Source organism: Zalophus californianus, chromosome 8 (assembly GCF_009762305.2).
Source record: "Zalophus californianus isolate mZalCal1 chromosome 8, mZalCal1.pri.v2, whole genome shotgun sequence".
NCBI classification, from domain to species: domain Eukaryota; kingdom Metazoa; phylum Chordata; class Mammalia; order Carnivora; family Otariidae; genus Zalophus; species Zalophus californianus.
In genome coordinates, this window is record NC_045602.1 from 32,524,923 (window position 1) to 32,543,249 (window position 18,327).

The 18,327-nt window shown below is 35.9% G+C and overlaps 1 protein-coding gene across 3 annotated transcripts in view; it reads right to left on the reverse strand.

Annotated features, from left to right (window-relative positions):
- The window catches only part of MAP4K3 (mitogen-activated protein kinase kinase kinase kinase 3), a 185,700-nt gene that overhangs the window by 91,377 nt on the left and 75,996 nt on the right, over nucleotides 1–18,327 (reverse strand). Inside the window, exon 3 of one of the 3 annotated variants that reach the window (XM_027621090.2) lies at nucleotides 8,305–8,353. The exons of the other annotated variants lie outside the window; for them this stretch is intronic. The gene's annotated coding sequence lies outside the window, so the exon portion shown is untranslated. The remainder of the gene's footprint in view (nucleotides 1–8,304; nucleotides 8,354–18,327) is intronic. 3 annotated transcript variants of the gene reach the window in all.

An 18,327-nucleotide genomic window follows, 5' to 3' on the forward strand; every position in this document is an offset into this window, starting at 1 on the left:
CTGCACATGATCAATAAGTTCCCTGAATTGTTTAAACTACCTTGAGTTGTGGTTTCTGTTACTCACAACTGTAAGCATCGCATCTTCTACTGTGATCTTTGTACATATCATAGCCCTTATGACACTGCATCAACGCCTGAATGTCTACGTTCTCACTAGAATATTATATCCTCTAGGACAGGATTTTGCCTTAATCATCCATGTATCCCTAGCAACTAATATGTGATCCATAAAACTGTTGCCTGAATGAATCTATGATATGACATAATTCCTCTACATGTTGACTCTAAATCAAGAATGTCTGTTTTTGGTTTAATTTCAACCAGTTATTGCAATATTTTACACAATTGCTTATTTGATACTCCTTTGTTTTACAAAAACCTGTGAATGGTTTTAAGTCTTCAACTACATCTTTCCCAGAAAATGGTGTTAATCCAAAGTGCCTCCTTTTTTCTATGAAGTCACTTTCTAGTGATTATGAGAATGGCCAAGTTATATGCAACATTTTTGTGGGGAAAAAGATTTCAAAGAAAAAAAGCCACAATTCAATTTTTAAAGGTAACTGAAAAAGCCAAATTTGGGCAGGAAAAAAGAAGAGTCTCTATACAGCAATAATCCAAAAGAGTCTAATAGATTTAAAGTACTTTCTTCAAAGCTCCAGAGAAATATACTCCAAAGAAAAAACAGGTACTCCTACCCCAAATCCTAGCACACTTAATTGGATACTAGTAGACCAGGATGGTTAGGATAGATAATCTCTAAAAATTCTTTCCAACTCTGAGAGTCTAGGATTTTTTGATAAAATTTTTAGACATTAAAGTGAAGAATACATCTTCCACAAAAAGGCAGGCAGGCAGGCAGGCAGGGAGGCAGGAAGGAAGGAATAAGGGATGGAGGGAAGGAAGGAAGAAACCCTAATTGAGAAAAACAGGCAAGCCTACGAGCAGAGCAGATCATGAATAAACCAAGTAAACAGGCAGAAAAATACAAAAATTTGAGAAGTTCTCAGAATAAACATAACACATATTAAGTGTTCAACAAATGTTAACTATTTGCAGCAGGCTGAATAATGGCCCCAAAGGTAGAAAGGTCCTAATCCCTAAAACCTGTGAGATTACCTTATAAATGGAAAGAAGGTTTTTGCAAATGTGATGAAATTAAGGATTTGAGATGGGGAAATTATCCTGAATTATCTAAATGTAATCACAAGTGCCCTTGTAAGAGAGAATCAGAGGGAGACTTGAATTTAAGATAAGAAGCAAGATGCTATGCTTTGAAGATGGAGGAAGAAGCCAAGAATTAAGGAGTGCAGGCAATGGAGCTCTAGAAGCTGGAAAATGTAAGGAAACACATTCCCCCTTATAGTCTCCAGAGAGAATGCAGCCCTGTAGACACTTGGATACTGACCCAGTGAAACTCACTTTGGATTTCAGAATTCCAGAACTCTAAGAGAATAAATTTGTGCTTTTCAAGCCACCAAGTTGGTGATAATCTGTTACAGTAGCCAAAGGAAACTAATACACTGTTACTGTCAACATTATTATTGTGACAGAGCTGGCTAGCCATTCACAATCTGTGTTCTCCCTTCCACTGTGTAGAAGTTACTGGTGGGAGGCAATCATCTAGTCAAAGACAACACTTCCCTCAGGGTGAACACTAATGTGCCCGAGAGACTAGTTCTTGCCAATGCAAAGTGAACAAAAGTAACGTGTCCTTGTCCCACTATTTATTTCCCTATCAGCAAACTACATGACACTGTGAGGCCCCAGGAAATGCAAGAAGTCCGGGTCCCTGAGTCACTAAAAGGAAGAAAGTCATCCAACAAATTGAGCATCTGCACTGCACTATTACATAAACTTGAAATAAAACTTGATTATGTTAAGCCACTCATATGTTCTAGTTTAGTTATTACAGTAAACATTATCCTATGCTGATATAATAATTACCATCCATTTGTAAAAAAGGTCCGAACTGTAAAACGTGCTTCACAAATGTTTTCGTGGATTAACAAACAAGAGATTAGTTCCTCTATTTAACAGAGAATAGAACCAGATTATAGGCATTCTCTCTATTTTGTATATAATGCTTTCCTGTAAACAGCTATATTTAGTCCTATGTGTGAGAACAAAAGAGGAGACTTGAATGTCATGGAGGTGGGTCTTTCCCTGAAAACTATGATAAAACACAGAATCCCTAATACCTCCTTGCCTTTTAGATACAAACTGACAATCACTGTATTTCCAACATTTCACAAAATTCTTGACTTTTTCTTCAACAAAATAATACATAAGTCGAATGCATATGTAACTGACTGCCATTTTGGTATGCCTAATTATTTTCACTGGTGTAAACTGGGGACATTTATAAAGCCTACTCTTCTTACATTAACATAAGCATTTGAATTAATAAACTATCCACTTATTTTATAAAATTGTAACTAAAAATTTAATAAAATAATTATACAAGTACTGTTCTTTGGATGAATATGGTGAAGCTGTCAAAACAGAACTAATGGCGGGAGGCAGAGCTGTCATTTCGTTCTGCGTAACAGCTTATGCATCTAATTTCAAGTCATCATATGAAGGCAGCTGACACGTCTCTCTTCACACTAAAGAAGTAGAGGTTATTTGAAAACCACACCAGGAAAATTTAAGGATTATCTCTGTTGAGTGGTGAACCAACAGACCAGTATTCAGGGAACCAAGTCTTAGTCTATTTGTAAACTGTGTATCCTATTTCCTTTCTGTCCCCTGTGAAGTAAACACAAATTTACAGGTCATCCTCAAATGCCCTTTGTTTTCTTACTTTGTTTCCTATTTCCTATTTTGTTTCTTTGCTTTCTTATTTTCCTTTTGTCATCTTTATGTCTCTCTTCTAAATGTTTAACATCTTCATAACCCTAATAAGCTGACATGGTTTGACAAATGTCATTATAATGAAATAATTCTTTGCATTATCAACAGTAATTTAGCACAGCAACTGACAACAGAGCAAGTTAGAATTAAAAATGCTTTTAATTATCATTTCTTAAGATTTTAAAAGCAAGTTTTCTCAACTTGTTATACCTTCCAGCTTATAACTCTGTGAAGAGTGAAGAGTGTACGTTTGTGTATATATGTTATTTGTGAAAATATCTAATGCTTTAACTTGGATAAAGGTGAATAGCTACTCTTTGTATAGTCTCTCAGTCTCTCTTGAGAATATATTCAACAACCACAATACACTGAGCAGCAAATGTGATATAAAAAGAATGTGCTTGAGACTGGAGGTAGAGTTTCAGAAATGAACAAGACTTTCCTTGACTTTAAGAAACTTGGGGGGGGGAATTAAAATTTGTATATACTAACTGTAATAGCTTAAAGTCAAACCTTAAGTAATTCCCTTATTTCTAGAACATCAAATCTATACTTGGCTACTGGACTTACCATATCTAGCAATTCACCATATCTAACACAGTGTCATGATAAAGAATATGTACTTTGGAATCAAAATATTGATCTATGAAACCTGATTTCACAGATTTCTAGTTGTATGATCTTGGGCAAATTCATTCATATTCTCTCTTTTTCTGAATTCAGGTTCCTCATAAAAAGGAGGTAATAGTGCCTCCCCCTCTTAAGGTTATTTGTAAGGATTAGATGAAAGAATACTTAAATACTTAGAACAAGGCTTCACACATGTTCATTACTATTATCTGCTGTTATCACCACCCAGTAGGACTTTGTAATTTTACATTATTTCTCCTACTATTCTCCCTCTTCACTCTACTTCAGCCACACAGTCCTCCTTGCTTTTCCTTGAATACCATAAACAAGCTCCTGCCTCTCAGCCTTTATACTTTCTATTCAGACTACCTAAAGTGCTCTTTTCCTGCCAGATGGCTTGCTTCCTCACTTTTTTCAGCACTCTACTCAACTGTTGCCTTCAAGGTGAGACCTTCTCTAATATCCCTATGTAAAATAGCAACCCACAATCACAACTCCACAAACACCCTTACTGCTCTGTTTTTCTCTATAGCATTTACTATAACTAATATACTGTATGTCTACTTATTCACTGTGTCTCCTCCCACATGATAGGGACATTGAATATTAATGAGTCAATGAATTATTCTGTAAGTTCTAAGCAGCTGAAATCCACATGAAGGGAAAAAAATAAGGTGGATAAATAGTAAAATACAAAATTCTTATTATTTGTAGTATATATGATTATGTTCCTGGAAAACAAGCAAACCAAAATCAACTGAAAAAACAACCAGAAACAGTATTTTTTAAATCCTTAACAAATTAGAATATATCAAATTAAATTATAAGGATAAGCTTTAAAACTTGTAGGCCATAAAGTATTTTGGGAGATAAAAGATAAAAAAATGGAAAGACACTTCACTTTTTTTTTTTTGAAGAGAGATACCATGTGTGCACGTGAAGGGGGTAGTGAGAGGGAGAGAATCTCAAGTGCAGGGCTCAATCTCATGACCTTGAGATCATGATCTGAGCTGAAATCAAGAGTCAGACGCTTAACCGACTGAGTCACCTCAGCGCCCTGACACTTCACTTTTGAACAGAAGAATTTACTATGGTAAAGATTGCAACTATCTCATGAATTAATCCCTGAATTAATGTAATACCAATCTAATACCAACTGAATCTTTTTCTGAACATTAAAAAATTAAAATTATATTCATCAGAAAAAATAAACACGGGAGAACCATTTTGTAATTGGCATTACTTTAAAATAAGTAGCTCTCATTTAAGAATTGATATACCCAGAAGAATTCTCAGCTATTTTGATTCTTTATCTACCCTGGATCACACTAAGTGTCCTCTGCCACAGAGATAAGGAAAAGAAATAAAAAGCATCCAAAGTGGAAAGGAATAAGTAAAATTATGTTTGCAGTTGACATAATCTTATAAGTAAAAAAAAAAAAACAAACAAAACTAAAGATTCCATAAGACAACTGTAAGCACTAAAAAAAAGAATTCAGCAAAGTTGCGGGATATAAAAACAACATACAAAAATCAGTTGTGTTTACATACTTGAGCAATGAATAATCCAAAAAGGAAATTATGGAAAATCTCAATTATAATCTCATCAAAAATAATAAATACTTAGAAATAAATTTAACCAAGGAAGTGGAAGATTTGTACACTAACAACTACCAAATATTGCTAAAAGAAATTAAAGAAGAGATAAATAGAAAAATATCCCATATTCATAGGCTGGAAGGCTTTATATTGTTAAAGTGTCCTTACTACCCAAGGTAATCTATAGATTCAAGGCAATCCTTACAGAAATCCCAGTGGCATTTTTTGCAGAAATAGAAAAAACAACCCTAAAATCATATGAAACCACAAAGGATCCTGAATTTCCAAAACAATCTTGAAAAAAAGAACCAAGCTGGAGACCTCACATTTCTTGATTTCAAAACATACTACCAAGTTACAGTACTTACAACAGAATGGTACTGGCATAAACACAAACATACAGACCAATGGAACAGAAGAGAGAGCCCAGAAATAAACCCACACATATATGGTCAATTGATTTTGAACAAGGGCACCAAGACTACAGAATAGGGATAGAACAGTCTTTCCAAAAAATGGTGCTGGAAAAACTGGATATCCACATGCTGAAAAATGAAATTGGACCCTTATCTTACATCATACACAAAAATCAACTCAAAATGGATTAAAGACTTAAACTCAAAACCTGAAACTGTAAAACTTCTAAAAGAAAACACTGGGGAAAAACATAACATTGGTCTTGGCAATGATTTCTTGGATATGACACAAAAAGAACAAGTAACAAAGGCAAAAATAGACAAGCGGGACTACATCAAACTAAAAGGCTACTGGCAGAACCAGGAAAACAATCAACAGAGTGAAAAGGCAACCTACAAAATGGGAGAAAATATCTGTAAACCATGTATCTGATAAGGGGCTAATATCCATAATATATAAGGAATGCCTACTTCTCAAAAGCAAAACATCTCAAAACAAAACACCCTGATTAAAAAATGGGCAAATGACTTGAATAGACATTTCTCCAAAGAATACATACAAATAGCCCAGATACATGAAAAATGTTCAACATCACTAATCATCAGGTAAATGCAAATCAAAACCAAAATGTGGTATCAACTAACACTTGTAGGATAGCGAAAGGAAGGAAGGAAGGTAGGCAGGTAGAGGGAGGAAGGGAGGGGAGAAAAGAAATGAAAAAAAATGTTGGTGAGAGTGTAGAGAAATTTGAATACTTGTAAACTGCTGCTAGGAATGTAAAATGAAACAGCTGCTATGGAAAATGGAGTAGAGGTTCTTCAAAAAAACAACAACAAAAAAATAGAGCTACCATATGATCTAGCAATACAACTTCTGAATATTTGCCCAAAGGAACTGAAATAGGATCTCCGAGAGGTATTTGCACTCCCGTGTTCACTTCAGCATTATTCACAATAGCCAAGAGGTAGAAACAACCTAAAAGTCCACTGATGAACAAACAGACAAAGAAAATGTGGTGATATATACAGTGGAATATTGTTCAACCATTAAAGAGAAGAAAATCATGTCATGTGCAAAAACATGGGTGCCCCCTGAGGATGTTATGCTAAGTGAAATAAGCAGTCTCAGGATGATTACGGCAAGATTGCACTTATGTGAAGTATCGAAAGTAGTCAACAATCACAGAAACAGAAAGTAGAATGGTGGTTGCCAGGAGCTGGGAGAGAAATGAGGAATTATTATTCAATAGGTATAGAGTTTTAATCATGCTAGATGAAAAAGTTCTAAAGATCTGCCGTACAACACTGTGTTTATAGTTAACAATACTGTACTAAACACTTAAAAATTTGTTAAGAAGGGTAAATATGTTTACCACACACATGTATGCACACATGTGCACACACAATGTCCTATGGCCAGAGAGAAAAATTTAAGCTTAGACTATGGGAAACAAAGAAGATTTCCCATGCCCATCTTACAGGTACTTCATTCACAAACCTTCCTGCTTCCATTCTATTTTAAGCACAGAGAAGTAGGAATGTCCATCTATGCTATATGTAAAAGTATTTCATAGCTAATTTTAATTTACCTTTGGTATCTGCTATCTTTAAAAATACATAATTTATAAAACTGCATTTCATATTATAGAAACAATAAATGGAATTAACAGTATTTCAGTAATCCGTGGCTCACTTCCCAGAGCTGTTATTCTCTTATACAAGCTGTCAACCACTGTCTCAAACTACCAGAGTACCAAGAAGTACCAAAATCCAATTACTATCTTAAACTACCAGAGGACCATGAAACCCAACAGCTGATTTTAAAAAGATGAGAACTGACTTTAAGTAATTACAATATAAAATTATAAAAGTTTTTTGTAAAACCATAGAACTAGGTAACCAATGTTTAGTTTTGGGAGGAATACTCAAATCACAATTAGTACCACTCAGAAATATAAAGGAAGTATTTAATAATCCTATGGACTTCTCAATATTCCAATATAAATGAAATTAATTATGATAGCAGTATTAGTATTCTTAAGGGTTGCACATAAGAAAATGACTCTTTAACTATAACGTCTAATGAAAATACCTTACAGTCTATTTGTTTGGCCATCTTTTCCTAAGTGTTCATGATTAACAATGCTTAAGGTATCATTCAGATTTGCATAAATTGTTACAAATCAACTTTGACCTTGGGTTCAACAGGATCAAAAAGAAATTTCCTTGCTGAAACTAAACAGTAAAAGATCAAAATATCCTGATCCACGTACCAAGAGTTTCCAACAGATGATTAGGTTTAGTTTTTGGTTTCAAGAAAACAAGATTCCTACTCTTTAAAAAAAACAAAACCAAACAAAACAAATCCTAACAGTGTTTTTCAATCCTGTTTTCCTAATGGCCTCTCCCAATAAAATTGTAATGCCAGATACTGTGGATGTGGGGGTGTGTGTGTATCTGTGCCAAATACATAAAAAGAGTAAGATTTTTTTTTTCACACCCAAAGAACCAAATTCTACCCCCTTTTCATTTTAAAAAAATATTTGAGAAAACATTCCCCAATATGAGCAGACGGTCTCCAGGCAGTGAGGTTAGAGTGGCTTAATCTGAAATTTCCTGACTAACCTGCTAGGTCTCTTTTTCTCTTACCTGGATCCAGCTCTTCTTTTGAGAGCCTGGTTTATCAATGTCGCTCTGATGGAAGGTTCAAAATAAAGCAGGTACCCATAACTCAGAAGTGAATTCTCAGTACCAGTCCTCTGGATTATATCCCTCCTATTTTATTAAAAATTATAGCAGCATACCTAGAGTTTCTTTATGTAAAGTAGGTCTGTAGTAGGCTCGAAAAACATTCTGGAGTAAGAACAGAAAAAGGAAACATAAATCATGGTATAGTGTTTAAACTAAAACTAAAGAATATAATGGGCAATAACTTCTCTACCTTTATCATGCTTACCAACAAGAAACTCAATCCTATTGTTAGGGATAGTTCTAAACCTTCGAGATGCTTCAAGCTCTCTGACGGTCTGGTTTCCTCTCACAAGGCTTGATTTAAAAATACAATTTTCTAGTGGCTCCTGGTCCTGAGGCTATTTAGGCATGAACCACAGCTGAATAAAAGAAAATATCAGTCCCTAAAATCAAAACAGTACAGCAAAACTATTCTCCCCATAACCTCAATTTAGATGTACACTGTTCCTCTCCTTTCCCCATAACCTACCAGCCATGTTTCAGTCCTGTTCTTCCCCCTAAAATCTCATGCAGTCAGCCCTGCCTTCCATGCCCTCAACCGTGGATGCTGTAAGCGCAATAGGTACCCCCAGGGTCTCTCTTCTCAATTTGTATACTGACTGTACTACTAACATGTAAAAAAAAAAAAAAAAATCCCCAGTCCACAGGGTAAAGTCTAAATCTTCGGGCTACTACTTAGAATTCTCCATAAACTATCATCAATCTGCTTTTCACATCTTATTTCCCACTATACCCAAACAGAGCATATCCCTCTAGTCTTATTTCCCAAACAGGTCTAGTATGCCAACACCACCTTTGCTTTCACACCATCCTCATATGAAATACCCTCCATTCATTCTCCTGTAGCTAGCAAAATCCTAGCCAGCCTTGGAGGCTCAGCTGAACTGTTCCTTTCCTAATTATACCAAGTGAAATGAACCTCACAACCTCTATGGAACCCACCAAATGAATCAGGATAATGAGCTACTCGGTCCTATTAGTGTCCTCTCACAGAGCATCTTGCCTAGATACTCCCTATGTAGAGCATTTCACAGAGTAAACAGTCAAAGCCTGATATTTATTGACCTGGGAATGGATTAAGTTTTTCTAGTCACAGCTACCCCCATTCCTTACTGCCCCAGAATTCATATACACACACTCTTGGCTCAACGAGTGACTCCCTGTAGTTTAGCTGCTACATAAACACTCTAGTTAATTTTCACATTGGGTAACAAGCTCCTTGAAGACAGGAACCCTGTCTTTGTATCTTCTATTCTAACTAAACTGAATGTTAAATAAAGATTCATGCAGTTAAACCCACTGAACAGACACACAGGATTGGAAATGAGGAGGAAATGGCAGATATAGTAAATAAAACGTCCTTTTTTTCTTTTTGAGCATAACCTTCAATGTGTAAATACCTAAGCTGTCCAGTATAGTCAGCCTCAAGCCCACAATGTGCCTTGAATATATTCAAGAATGGCTAAGCAATCCATGATTAATCTTTGAGAAGTAATTATCATAAATGATGTAACAATGATTCTCTTCATGATGGCCATAAACAGAGCCAGGCACTGAGCAAACAAATGGCGGTAAGAGACCTACTACAGCGCTCCAGGGAGGCGGGAAAGGAGCCAGATCAATCATTCCCCTGGTGTCTTCCACTCTATGATGAAAATAAAGGGGAGAAAGCACCTCTCCTACCTCTTGGGAAAGAAAAACTCATGTCAAAAGGAGACAGGAAAGAAAATTTCTAAGATGCAACTTCAGAGAGCCATGAAAAACTAGTGGAAGTGAGGGTCTTCCCAGTGCCGTTCACACTTTCAAAATTTTACTCTACAATTTACTAAATGTTGCTCTCATGGAAACAAAACAGAATACCCTATTCTTCTTACTATGAATTTCCCTGCTCATCAATCTCTCTACTTTTCATTGTGTTGGAAAAGGAATGAGTTTCCCCATTTAGAAGAGTTGCTACCTAATTAAATCAGTGTTATCTGCATTTACATTCTACTTTAAAAACTAGTGTCACAAGCAATACCACATACGAGTAATTAGAACTGTAATTAAATCCTGTTTTTTAGTGTGAAAAACTAAACAATGGGCCAAGAATCAGAGGAGTCAGATCCACAAATAAGACGTGTGAGTTTGGGCAAATTATAAATGCGGTGCCTCCTTTTTCACAGCAGGAAATGTGAGAGTTAGGCTTAAGAGACCGTTCAAATAGTACTTCCCTGTCACATCTTTTCTATGACAAAAGTTTTCAAAGTTGTGAAACATCTGACAACCAATGAGAAAGAAGACCTAAAAAGTTCCTTATGGCTTCTAAAATTGACTTTAAAACACACAAAGAAGAAAAAGACATGCAAGAGACCCACAACACAATGCAGACAGTTGTAACTCTTTCTAAGAACTGGATAGCAAGCTCTGCCATGAGCCCTCATCCTGATTCATTTTTAGTTTTCTTTTAAAATAAGACTCCAAGAGTTGGCAGTGTACTAGCCCAACCAGCTTAAGGACCATAGGAACAAACCTGTAGTCTGATATTCAGATTTAAAGATGCACTGCAATGAAGAAGAATGCACACCAGAGGAATATTGAGCCATCTCACAAAACAAAGGAAAAGATAACAGTTACTGTAAAATTTGGGGAGGAATGGAGTTTAGGTGAAATTTACATGCAGTAGTGCTGTGACAGGCTTAGAGCAAAGCAGAGCTGTATGTAAAGGGGTCTACTTCAGGACTAGACTGCAAAGTGAACCCAACGTCCTCTTTCCTTAGCAACTACCAAGTTAAGATATATGCTGGTGTTGTATCCAGAAACCCCTTACCTGAAGCTGCGCATCTCAGCTGTAAATCAAGATTGCTTCTCTATATAAAAATGACTTAAGATTCTCCAGACAAGAATGGGATGTTTTACTCTTGATATAATTACACATAGCCATGTTTCTGCTGGTCTATGATTTTCAAGAATAGTTTCTCAGGATATTAGCTAGCCACAGTCACTCAAAGATAGGGTTTATTACAACACCTTCCAACTACACCATTCTTGGGAAAAATATTAAGGCTTTATCTGTGTCTATTACTCCAGCAGACAAATTTTTACTTTCTCCATTAGTTACCTGAGATTCCCGTCTCCATTTTATTTGAGTGTGAAGAACAACTTGCTAATTAAACTCTTTACTTGACGACCTTTAGAAAGAGGGGTTTATTTGTTGGTTTATCTTTTGGTTTGTTTGTTTGTTATGCATTAATTTCTCCACAAAAGATGTCCATTTCAGGCAGATATACAGGTTTTGAAGAAACATTTATATCTTACCCAAGTGAAGTTCATTTACTCATTTAATGTGCATAGAAATCACTTAGCTTGTTACGTGGTGGTTCCACCACAAAGGTTTTCATTTACTAGCTCTAGGTTAAGTAAACATGCAACTGAACTTGACAGCACAGTTTCCATACCACTGTCAGCTCCCGAGAGCAGGGAAAGAGCAGGCTCTGGAGCTCCATGGCCAGGGTTCAAATCCAAGATCTACACTATTAGGGCAAGCTATTTAAACTTTCAGTGCTTCTGTTTCCTTATCTATAAAAAACAGGACACTAATATAATGATTAAATGAGTCAACAAACAAAGCACTTCGTACAGAGCCTGGCACAAAGTCCGAATAAACGTTAGCTATTTATTAGCAAAAACAAACAAACAAACAAAAGACTCCTGGTTTAAACCATCTCTAAGAAATCTCTAACATATCTTCTGTAGAGTCTCTATATACTCCTCATTATTTTGATTTATCCAATAAATATTTACTGAGTGTTTACAAGGTGTCAGGCAATTTATCAAACACTGGGAATCTCATGGTAAAGAAAATGAAGTTTGCCCTCACAGAAATTATAGTCTTGTGAAGACTTCAGGACCACCACATTCTTACCAATAGTTCTTTCAATTTTTTTCTACTAAAACACACACCCTTGTTGCTGAGGAAAAGATGTCGTCTTCTCAAAGAACTGTTGTTATTAGACAGTAAGCTCCTTTAGGACAAGGAGCACATCTTGTTGCTGATAACTCTAATGCCTAACTATAAAGGTCTCAACAACAGAAGAGTCAACAAATATTTTGTGGTGTTTCCCTAATTCTTGGTTGTATAATTCATTTTTTTTCTAAACTGAATTTTACCGATATATACATTTAATGTGTATTTCTCCCTCGTCATCTACACACACACACACACACAGCAAAAGAGCTATTAGAAATCAGCAGCAGATCTTACGACTAGTGTGACCAACCTTCTGTTTGTCCAGGACTGAAAGACTCCTGGGACATGGCACTTTCAGTACTAAACGTGGACAAAATCCCATGCAAAATGAGATAAACTGGTCATCAACTTAGAGCTGATGGTTTTGAAAAAGGAGAGTAAGTACAACTGCATGTTAAAAATAAAACAAAAAACAAAGGCTAGCCAAAATTTCACAACTTTACAAGTTCTGACCATAAAAACTAAACAAGAACATCCTGTACTGTGGGTACCTGCCCAACACCAACCCTTCCTCCTGATATCCATCGTGAGTCTCCCTGCTTGGTCCCCCTTCCTCCTGCTTCCCTCCAGGTTGTTGGTTATGGACTTTAGGCTACCTTAACCTCTGGAGCTTTCCAAAGGACAGCACTGTTAATTACATTTCTTCCCCACTCTATTTTTGCTCCCAACTCATCCCATGCCCTTTTCAAGATATTTTATCATTAGCAACTCTGTAAGGAGACTTCTTTCTCAATTCCAAACAAACATCATAACCTTTCCTACTCCTGCATTTACTTCAGCCCTTTCCTAGTTACCACCTTTTCTCCATCTTTCTGCTACGTGAAAAAATTAGCTGTCCCAGCAGTCCTACTAGTATAATTAGCTACATACCTGTAATCGTTAAGAGTCCAAGTCTCTATGTTTAGCTGCTTCTAAATTTAAGTATTAATATAGCCATAAACATTACTTTCTAGTATTAATATTGCAATGAATAGTTTTTTATAACAGCTTTAACGAGGCATAATTCACCCAAATGAAGTGTACAATTCAATGGTTTTTAATATACTTACAGGATTGTGCAACCGTCACCGCAATCAATCTTAGAAACCTTTCAAATCTCATTAGCAGTCACTCCCCATTCCCATTATTCCTCCCTCAACCCTAAGAAAGCACTAATCTACTTTCTGTCTATGTAAATTTGCCCCATGGACATTTCATATAAATGGAATTATACCATTTGTGGTCCTTTGTGACTAATTTCTTTTATTTTGCATAAAGTTTTCAACATTCATTCATACTATACATGTATCAATACTTCATTCCTTTTGGTACAAATATTCCACTGTGGATATACATTTTACTTATCCATTCACAGCTGATGTATATTTAGGTTTTCTCTACTCTTTGGCCATTATGAATAATGCTGCTCTGAATATTCATGTACAGGTTTCTGTGTAAATGCAGATTTTCATTTATCTCGTGTACATACCTAGAAGTGGAAAAGCTAAGTCATATGTAACTCACTAACAATTTTGGGGAGTTACCAAACTATTTCCCAAAGTGGTTACACCATTTTACATTCCCACCAGCAATGTGTGAGGGTTTCAATCACTCCATGATCCTACCAACACTTGTTACTGTCTTTTTTTAATTACAGCCATCCTCATGGGTATGAAGTGGTGTCTCAATGTTTTGTATTTTCCTAATAACTAATGCTGCTGAGCATCTTTTGAGCATGTACCTACTGGCCATCTGCATTCCTTTTTGAGGAAGTGTCTATTCAAGTCCTCTGCCTGTTTTTCAATTGGGTTGCCTCTTTGGGCGGGGGGGCTGTCTCTTTTTTAAATTTTTTAAATTGAGTTGAAAGTTCTTTATATATTCTAGGTATGGTCCCTTATCAGAAATATAATTTATGAACATTTTCTCTCATTCTGTACATTATTTTTTCACTTTGTTAATTATCAGTCATTTTCTAGGACAAAAGTTCTTAATTTTGATATAATCTAACTTACCTAGTTTTTCTAACCGAAGGTTGCAAAAATTTATTCCTATGTTTTCATTTAAAAGTTTCATAGTTTAGCTTTTACACTTAGATGTCTGATCCATTTTGCATTTATCTCTGTGTATGGTGTGAGGCAGGAGTCCAACTTCATTCTCAGCATCACTTATTTAAAAAAAATTTCTTTTTCCCATTGACTCATCTTGGAGATATTCTCAAAAATCATGATCATAAATGCAAGGATTAAATTCTGAATGCTCAGGGGCCCCTGGGTGGCTCAGTTGGTTAAGCGACTGCCTTAGGCTTAGGTCATGATCCCGGAATCCCAGGATCAAGTCCCGCCATCAGGCTCCCTGCTCAGCGAGGAGCCTGCTTCTCCCTCTCACCCTCCCCCCTCTCATGTACTCTCTCTCTCTCTCTCTCTCTCATTCTCGCTCTCTCAAATAAATAAATCTTTAAAAAAATAAATTCTGAATGCTCAATTCTATTCCACTGATCTATAAGTCCATCCTTATGCCAATTGAGACCACACTGTCTTGATTACTGCAGCTTTGTAATAACTTCTAAAATGGAACGGTGTAAGTAAGCCCTTCAACTTTGTTCTTTTTTTTAAGATGACTTCAGCAATTCTGGTCCCTTGCATTTCCGTATGAATTTTAGGGTCAGTTTGTCAATTTCTGCCAAAAAATGAGTTGGGATTTTCATAGAAATTGTGTTGAATCTGTGTATCAATTTTAGAAGTACTGCCATCTTAACAGTCTATAACTATCTATAGTTTCTATCTATAACTATGGAATGTCTTTCCATTTAGATCTTCCTTCACCAGTGTTTTATAGTTTCCAATGAACAAGTCTTGTGTTTCTTTTGTTAAATTTATATCTAAGTATTTTAATCTTAGTTTTTAAGCATGTAATCTTAATTTGATGCTACTGTAATTAAATTTATAATTTCATGTTCAGAATGTCATTGCTTGTGTATAGAAATAAAATTATTTTTGAATATTGATCTTGTATCATGCAACCTTACTGAATCTGTTACCAGTTTTAATAATATTTTAGTGGATTCCTTAGGATTTTCTAGATACAAGAGCATATCACCTGCAAATAGGGATAATTTTACATTTTCCTTTCCAATCTCGATGCCTTCTCTTTTTCTTGCCTAACTGTCCTAGGAAGATCTACAATGATGAACAGATACGGTGAAAATGTACTTCCTTGTCTTGTCCCTGATATTAGAGAAAAGGCATCTTTGTCTTTCATCATTAAGTGTGGGTGTTTTATACATGCACTTTATCAGGTCGAGGAAGTTCCTATTTCTAGTTTCTTTTTTTTTTAATCATGAAAGGGTTTTGGATTTTGTCAACTGCCTTTTCTGCATTGTTGAGATGATTTTTCTTCTTATTCTATTAATATGGTGTATTACAGTAATTGATTTTCACATGTTAAACCAATTTTGCATTCCTGGGATATATCCCATTTGGTCATGGTGTACAATCTTTTTTATACATTGCTAGATGTGGTCTGCTATGATTTTGTTGAGGTCTATAGTTTTCTTGTGAAATCTGTTTGGTTTGATATCAGGGCAATACTGACCTCATCCAATGAGTAGGCAAGTGTTCCTTCCCTTTTTAGGGGTGGAAGGGAGTTGAGAAGGACTGATATTCTTATGGTAGCATTTAGCAGTGAAGCCATCTGTTACTGGGTTTTTCTCTGTGAAAAGTTTTCTGATTACTAATTTAACTTCAATTTGTTATGGGTCTATTCAAAATTTCTATTTCTCCTTGAATCAGTTTTGATGATGTGTCTTTTTAGGAATTTATCCATTTCACCTGTGTATCTGACTTGTTGGCATTCAGGTGGTCATAGTATTTTCATAATCCTTTGTATTTCTGTAAGATCAGCAGTAATGTTCCTCTTTCATCCCTGATTTTAGTAATTTTAGTCTTCTCTCCTTTTTTCTTGGTTGGACTAACTAAAGAGTTGTCAATTTTGTTGGTCTTTTTAAAGAACCAATTTTTCAGTTACACTGATTTTTCTCTATCAGTCTATATTTTATTTATCTCCCATCTAATCTTTATCATTTCTTTCCTTTTGTTTCCCTTTGGTTTAATTTGCTTTTTAATTTTTTTTTGGTTTACATTTCTTTATGTAATGTAAGGTTCTTCTAATGTAGCTTATTAATTTGAAACTTTCTTTTTCGATATAGGTACTGACAGCTACAAATTCCCCTCTAAGCACTGCTTTGGTTACATACCGTAAGTTTTTATGTACTGTATTTTCATTTTTATTCCTCTTGAAGTACTTTCTAATTTCCCTGAGTCATTTCTTCTGAGTCATTAGTTAACTAAGAGAGTGTTGCTTAGTTTCCATATATTTGTGAATTTCCCAAATTTCCTTGTGTCACTAATTTCTAACCTTAATACTACTCTTGAAGAATGTACTTTGTATGATTTTAATTCTTTTAAATTTAGGCTGAGACATGTTTTATGACCTAGCATATGGTTTATTCTGGAGAATACTGTATGTATGCTTGAGAAGAATATGTGTTCTGTACTACTGGGTGGAGTGTTCTATAGATGTCTATCAGGTCTAATTGCTTTACAGTATTTCTATTTCCTTGTGAATCTTCTGCCTCGCTGTGCTATTAATTACTAAAAGTGGGCTTTAGGGGCGCCTGGGTGGCTCAGTTGTTAAGTGTCTGCCTTCGGCTCAGGTCATAATCCCAGGATCCTGGGATCAAGCCCCGCATTGGGCTCCCTGCTTGGCAGGAGGCCTGCCTCCCTCTCCCACTCCCCCTGCTTGTGTTCCCTCTCTCGCTCTGTCTCTGTCAAATGAATAAATAAAATCTTTTAAAAAAATAAATAAATAGGGCGCCTGGGTGGCTCAGTTGTTAAGTGTCTGCCTTCGGCTCAGGTCATAATCCCAGGATCCAGGGATCGAGTCCCACATCGGGCTCCCTGCTCAGCAGGGAGTCTGGTTCTCCCTCTGACCCTCCCCCCTCTCATGTTCTCACTCTCTTTCTCTCTCTCAAATAAATACATAAAATCTTTAAAAATAAATAAAATAAATAAAATAAAAGCGGGCTTTAAAGTTTCCAATTAAAAAAAAGTTTCCAATTTTTATTGTTTAATTGTCTATTTCTCCCTCCAATTATGAGTTTTGTTCCATATATTCTGGGGCTTTGTTGTTAAGTGCAAGTATTGTTTTCTACTGTTTTTCACAATATATAGAATTTACATTGTGAGCTAATTTTGTTTCCTTTTTATTATATCCTTTTATCAACCTCTCCGTATTTCCCCAACCCCTATCCCCAAGCAACCACTCTTCTACTCTGTGTATCTGAGTTTGACCTTTTTTTGTTTTTTAAGATTCCACATGTAGGGCGCCTAGGTGGCTCAGTCTTTGGGCATCTGCCTTCAGCTCAGGTAGTGATCCCGGGGTCCTGGGATTGAGCTCCGTATCGGGCTCCCTGCTCCGCGTGCTTCTCCCTCTCCCACTCCCCCTGCTTGTGTTCCCTCTCTTGCTGTGTCTCTCTGTCAAATAAATAAAAAAATCCTTAAAAAAAAAAAGATTCTACATGTAATTGATACCATGGAGTATTTATGTTTTTCTGTCTAACTTATTTCACTTAGCATAATGCCATCAAGGTCCATCCATATTGCTACAAATGGCAGCATTTCCTTCTTTCTGGTGGCAGAATAACATTCCATTGTGTATGTACAGACTACATCTTTTTTGTCCATTCATCATCAACAGATACGTAGGTTATTTCCAAATGTTGGGTACGGTAAATTAATGCTATGGTAAACATGAGAGTGCGAATATCTCTTCAATATCCTGTTTTCATATCCTTGGGATATATACGCAGAAGCTGGACTGCTTGATAGCACAGAATTTCTATTCTTAATTTTTTGAGGAACCTCTAAACTGTTTTCCATAGTAGCTGCACCAATTTATATTCCACCAACAGTGCACAAGGGTACCCTTTTCTTCACATCCTCACCAACATTCATCTCTTGTCTTTTTTATGATAAAAAACTAAAAAGCTTCTGCACAACAAAGAAAACAGTCAACAAAAAGGCAATCTATG